Raw genomic sequence first — 6,423 nt, forward strand, 5'->3', positions numbered from 1 at the left:
CAGAAAACAAGCCTGCTCCCTTCTCCCTATGACTTCCCCTCACATTTATACATGGCCATCGTCATGTCTCCTCTCAGCCTTCTCTTCTGCAGGCTAAACATGCCCAGTTCTTTAAGCCGCTCCTCATAGGGCTTGTTTTTCAGACCCTTGATCATTTTTGTCACCCTCCTCTGGACACATTCCAGCTTGTCAACATCTTCCTTCAATTGTGGTGCCAAGAATTGGACACGGTGTGATTCCAAGTGTGATCTGACCAAGGCGGAATAGAGGGGTAGCATGACTTCTCTGGATCTAGACACTATACTCCTATTGATGCAGGCCAATATCCCATTGGCTTTTTTAGCCACCGCATGACATTGTTGGCTCATGTTGCATTTGTTGTCCACGAGGACTCCAAGATCTTTTTCACACTTACTGCTGTTGAGCCTGGCATGCCCCGTTCTGTATCTGTGCATTTCATTTTTTTATGCCTTGTGTGCCTTTAATAGCTGTTTAGAAGAGGAAATGTTAGCTGTTAAAGTTTGCATGACAGGTTTCACCTATTGAAATTTCCACTTACAGCTTTTAAAGGTACAAAAGCTTCTTTCATACAGCCACTCTATGTTTCCTCATACTATTTGTTTCCACTCTAATTAAAATTAATAATTAAAATCTTACAAATTAAAACAACCTGGTGATACAGCTGTTGTTTTAATATGCTTTCTAAAAGTGAAGCTAGCAAACCTGAGAAGAACATGATCTTTGACAAAGATTTTATTTTGGTTTCCCCCTTCAAATGCTTGTAGACGGGAAAGTATAATCAAAAACAGAACCACATTTCACACAATTAGCAGAAATAGAAACTCAAAAGGTATCTGTTCAGAATTCCAAGGTGGAATTAGCATGTCAAACCATAAACCTTTTTTACCTGGAGAGGGAAGTCCTGTTAATCCAGCCAGCAATTACTGTATGTGGGCAAATTTAGGGTTTTCTTGTGTCTGTTTTGTTCTTGTGTAAAACCTGAAAAGAAAGCTAAGGCAGGAGGTGAAGTGAAAGAGAAAAACACCCAAAAGCTTCTGCTTATGTAACACTGTGGCGTGGATTGGTTTAAATAGTGAGGGAAAATCCAGGTCAACTTCTCTTAATAGGAAAGTATGTTAATGAGAACTGTATTATTCACCAAAGTTATAACCTGTTCACCATATGCTTTAAGAAAAGTCTAGTGCTGAAATAGAAGTGAAGGAGGAAGCTACCTCAAGAGAGAATAATACCAACCAACCAAGGTGGAAAATTTGTGTCTTTTTCGATTCCTAGATTCATTCTTTTCTAGTTCTCCTCTTTAGCTTTCTGTTTGATTTGACAAGACTTGGTTCAGCATAATACATGTGTTGAGCCCACAGTCTTGAAGAAGCCTTTCGTTTGGTGTTAGGCTACTTACAAAAATATACTTTTTGTTCAGCTTTACATGTTTTCATCATATTGCTCTGATCATTCTTGCAACGTGTTCAAGGTGACATACATGAGGGGTGGCTTTTTATCCTTAACAGCAATCCTGCAATGTAGATTGTGCAGGAACACTGCAAGATGCTCAAGGCTGTCCAATAAACTTCATACTAGCCTGGGGATTTGGGGAGCTGTGGCCCAAAAAGGTAACATTTCCAAACACTGTTCATGGCTTTGTGAGAAGTTAAATTTAGGTAAGCTTGCATCCAAGCATGACATTTTAGTCACTTCCCCTTAGTAACTGTAAAACAGCCCAATTTTTAAGATACTTTAATTCTTGTCCCTAGGCTGAGACTGGAGCCACAGTGTGATGTAGCAGATCGAGTGCTGGACAAGGACATTGGGAGACCAGGGTTCAAGACCCAACTTGGCTATGGAAGCTCCTGGGTGGCAAGTCACACTCTCAGCCTCAGATCAATAATAAAAATATAACATACTTTATTTATATTCCTCTCTATATCCCCGAGGGGACTCAGGGTGGATTGGAGAACACATGCAGTAGAGTCTCACTTATCCAAGACTCGCTTATCCAAGGTTCTGGATTATCCAAGGCATTTTTGTAGTCAATGTTTTCAATATATCATGATATTTTGGTGCTAAATTCATAAATACAGTAATTACAACATAACATTACTGTGTATTGAACTACTTTTTCTGTCAAATTTGTTGTATAACATGATGTTTTGGTGCTTAATTTGTAAAATCATAACTTAATTTGATGTTTAATAGGCTTTTCTGTCAGCTCACCACAGCCGCTCCTGAATGAACACACAAGACTCTCTGTGATATCACCAGAAACTTTTACTGTAGGAAACATGAACATCAGAAAAGCCAAGAATGGGATACTATGGCCAACCCTCCTTTATATACCCTCCCCCTCATTTGAACAGTCTCTTCCCGCTCAGTAAAACCCCGCGCAAATTCCCCGCCAAGTCCAGCAGCCGTTTCTTCTCCAAGTCCTGAGCCGCAGGTGTCTTATCAATGTCAGTGACCCTGAAACTCAGAGCCACATCCAGGCTCTAGTAGCAGGGTTCTGACATGGCGTCCTCCTCCCCTTCATCCTGGAAGGAAAAGATTAAACACAACTATTGTTCTCCGCCGTCCAGAGTTCCTTTATACTTTTTTAACAGGCTGCAATGGAATACCGGGTGTACCTTTCCTAGGTCCTTGGGTAGCCTCAGCTCATAGGTCACTTCGTTTATTCTTTTTGCTACCCTGAATGGTCCTATATAGCGTGGAGCCAATTTCTTGGATGGGAATCCCAATTTTAGGTTTTTTGTGCTCAGCCAAACCAGATCTCCTTCGCCCAATTTGTCCCCCTCTCGGCGCCTACGATCCGCAAAGAGCTTGTACTTCTTTTGTGTTTCCCGCAATGCCTCTACCACGGTTTGCCACCCTTGCTTGATTTTGGCCGGCCATTCCTCGTCGGTCTGGCCCTCCCCTTCCTTCCACTCGGGTAGCCTGGGGAAAGGTGCCACCTCCTGTCCGTATACTATTTCGAATGGGGCACGACCTGTGGCCGAATGTACGGCCCCGTTAAAAGCCATCTCAGCAAACGGTAGAAGGTCCGCCCAATCATCCTGTCTATAATTGGTGTACATCCTTAAGAATTGGCACAGTGTCTGTTGGGTACGTTCGACCCCCCCGTTGGTCGCGGGATGAAAGGCCGAGCTCAGGTTCCTTTCTGCTCCTAACAGCTGTAAGAATTTTCCCCAAAATTTTGCAGTAAATTGGACTCCCCGGTCGCTAATTATTTTGTCGGGACACCCATGTAGGCGATATACATGCTTCACATACAAATCAGCAAGTTTTTCAGCTGAAGGGAGTTTTGGCAGGGCCACAAAGTGTGCCTGTTTTGAGAATAGGTCCAATATTGTCCAAATGTATCTGTGGCCTCTGCTGGGGGGTAGTTCGCCTACAAAATCCATGGCTACGCATTCCCATGGCCTCATGGGCTCCACCACCTTCTGCAATAGCCCCTGGGGCTTCCCCGGTGGTGTTTTTCCCTCGGCACATAATTCACACTGCGTGACGTACCCCCTGGCGTCTTTCCTCATTCCGGGCCACCAGCATTGTTTGGCCAACAGTTTAATAGTCCTGGTGGGGCCTAGATGACCCGCACCTTTGTTATCATGGTACTTCCTTAACATTTCTCGTCTTAAACATTCAGGGATATACAATTTCTTATTTACAAACACCAAATCCCCACACAATTCTCCCTTTTCTTTGTTAGTTTGTAACCATTTGTCCATTCCATACGCTCGCTTCAACTCTTCCTCCCATATTTCTCCTCCCCCCGTGGAAATGGCAGTACGTTTGTTTTCTTTGGCCGCTTGTGCTCGAGTTAGTACTGCCAGGCCCCATTGCTTATCTAGGAATAGGCTCCCTTCAGATTCCTGAATTCCTCCCCCGTGCTGAGGCATCCGAGAGAGAGCGTCAGCGAGTATGTTATGTTTCCCCTGGAAGAATCTGAGTCTGAAATCAAAACGGCTGAAATATTGGGCCCATCTAATTTGCTTCGCCGATAGTTTACGAGGGGATCTTAGATACTGTAAATTTCTATGATCAGTCCACACCTCAAACGGTGTTCCACTTCCTTCCAGAAAGTGTCTCCAGCACTCTAGTGCTTTTAGAATAGCTAAGGCTTCTCTCTCCCAAATTGGCCAGTTTTTTTCTGTATCGCTAAACTTTTTTGACAGATAGCCACATGGCTTCAGGTTCCCCCCCTCGTCTTTCTGTAGCAGAACTGCCCCATATGCCCGGTCTGACGCATCGCAATGTAATACAAAGGCTTTAGACATATCAGGGTGCTGTAGGACAGGCTCCTCAGTAAAACGCTTTTTAAGGGCTTCGAAAGCTTCCTGGCATTCTATTGTCCAGGTCAGTTTGGCCCCTGGGGCCTTCACTTTGGCTGTTTCTCCCCTGCCTTTAGTCTTTAACAAATCCGTTAATGGCAAAGTGAGGCGCGCAAAGTCCTTGATAAATGTTCTATAGAAGTTTGCGAACCCTAGGAAGGATTGCAGCTGCTTCCGTGTTTTGGGGGCTTCCCACCCCCTCACGTCTTCTACCTTCGCAGGGTCCATCGCCACTCCCTGGGAGGAAATCCTATACCCCAGAAAGTCTATCTGGTCTTTATTGAACTCGCACTTGGCAAGCTTCGCATACAGTTTTGCTTCTCTCAACTTTTGCAGGACTTCCCTGACTAGTTCTATGTGTTGCTCCTTAGTCCGAGATATTATCAATATGTCATCTAAAAAAACAAAGACTCCCTTGTACAACAATGGATGCAACACTTCGTTGATTAATTGCATGAACGCGGCACCTCCGCCGCACAAACCGAAGGGGAGCACACGATAATTGAATAATCCGAATGCACTGGAGAAGGCCGTCTTCCACCTGTCCTCTGGTTTGATCTGCAATTTATGGTACGCTTCAATTAAGTCCAATTTAGTGAATATCTGTCCCTCCGATAACTGGGCGATCAAGTCCTTCACTAAGGGTAGGGGGTATTTATTTACAGAACTGATTGCATTCAGGCCCCTGTAGTCAATGCAGAGCCTCAGCGTTTGGTCCTTTTTCCGCCTGAACAACACAGGCGCCCCTAAAGGGGAATTTGAAGGCTCTATGAAACCCCTCGCTAGGTTTTTATCAATGTATTTTCTCAGTTCCTCCTTTTCCCTAGCCGACATTGGGTATATTTTTGCCTTGGGAAGCTCTGCTCCTGGGACTAGCTCTATCTTCACTTCAACTCTCCGCTTCGGTGGGAAACTGTCTGCTTCCTTCTCATCAAATACGTCCACAAAATCCCGATACTCTGGGGGTAATTTATCTGCCAGTTCTGCTATCCTGATAGAGTCTTCCTCCCCCCTTTTCCCCGGCTCCCTCTCCACTTCCTGGCTCCCTTCTTCCAACTTCATCCTGAAGATCATGCTCTTATCCTCCCAGTTGATTTGCGGGTTGGCCTGCCCCAGCCATGGCATGCCTAGTATAACATTATAGCTGGCTATTTGTGATATCACAAATGATACCTTTCCTTCCCAACTCCCTATCTTACACTTTACATCTTCGGCACTGTACTTAGCTAATGATCCCGATGCTGTGGATCCGTCCAACTGCGAAAAAGCTATTGGGGATTCTAGGTTCGTTCTTTCGCATCCCAATCCCTCGGCTAATTCAGGGGAGATGATGTTCCTGGAACATCCACAATCCACAAATGCTTTGCAGGTTGCTTGTTTGCTGCCACTTTCAAGCTGAATGGGGACCACTATCATGGCTTTGTCCTGACTTACCAACCCCCCCGAGTGGTGCCTCATCGGTGGTTCTTCCTCGGCGCGTTTCCCTGCCACGGCTCTTGGTTTGGGCGGGCCTCCGCCTTCCCCTTTTCTCTGCCAGCACTCGGCAGCCCTGTGGCCCAAACGGCCGCACACGAAGCAGCCCCTCCTGCTGGCGCTCACGTTCCCTGTCGGCTCCGCTCTCCTCCCGGCTGGGGTTGATCCCTCCTTCCGGCTCCCCTCTTTCATCTGCGGCCGCTGCTGTAGCCCTCCTCGGTGCCTCCTCGCCTGGGCCAGCGATGTCTCGATGCGCCCCGCCAGCTGAATCCATCCGCGCAGTGTGTCAGGCTCATCACGATGCACCGCCCAGGAGAGGATCTCCCGCCTGAGACCCTCTTTGAAGAGTTCTATCTTTGTCACTGCAGACCATTCCGGCACCTTCTCAGCGAGGCATTGGAACTCCTCCGCATACTCAGATACCGATCTCTGCCCCTGGGAGACGGTCTTCAACTTCTCCCTCGCCCGGATCTGCTCCAGTGGATCTCGGAAACGGGTCTCCAGGGCCCCCATAAAGCGTCGGAGTGACCCCAGACATGGGTCGCGCCGCGCGTGCAGTTGAACGTACCAGCTGGCCGCTCCCCTCTTCAACACTGCACCAATGGCCCGTACC

Source organism: Anolis carolinensis, chromosome 5 (assembly GCF_035594765.1).
Source record: "Anolis carolinensis isolate JA03-04 chromosome 5, rAnoCar3.1.pri, whole genome shotgun sequence".
Taxonomy (NCBI): Eukaryota; Metazoa; Chordata; class Lepidosauria; order Squamata; family Dactyloidae; genus Anolis; species Anolis carolinensis.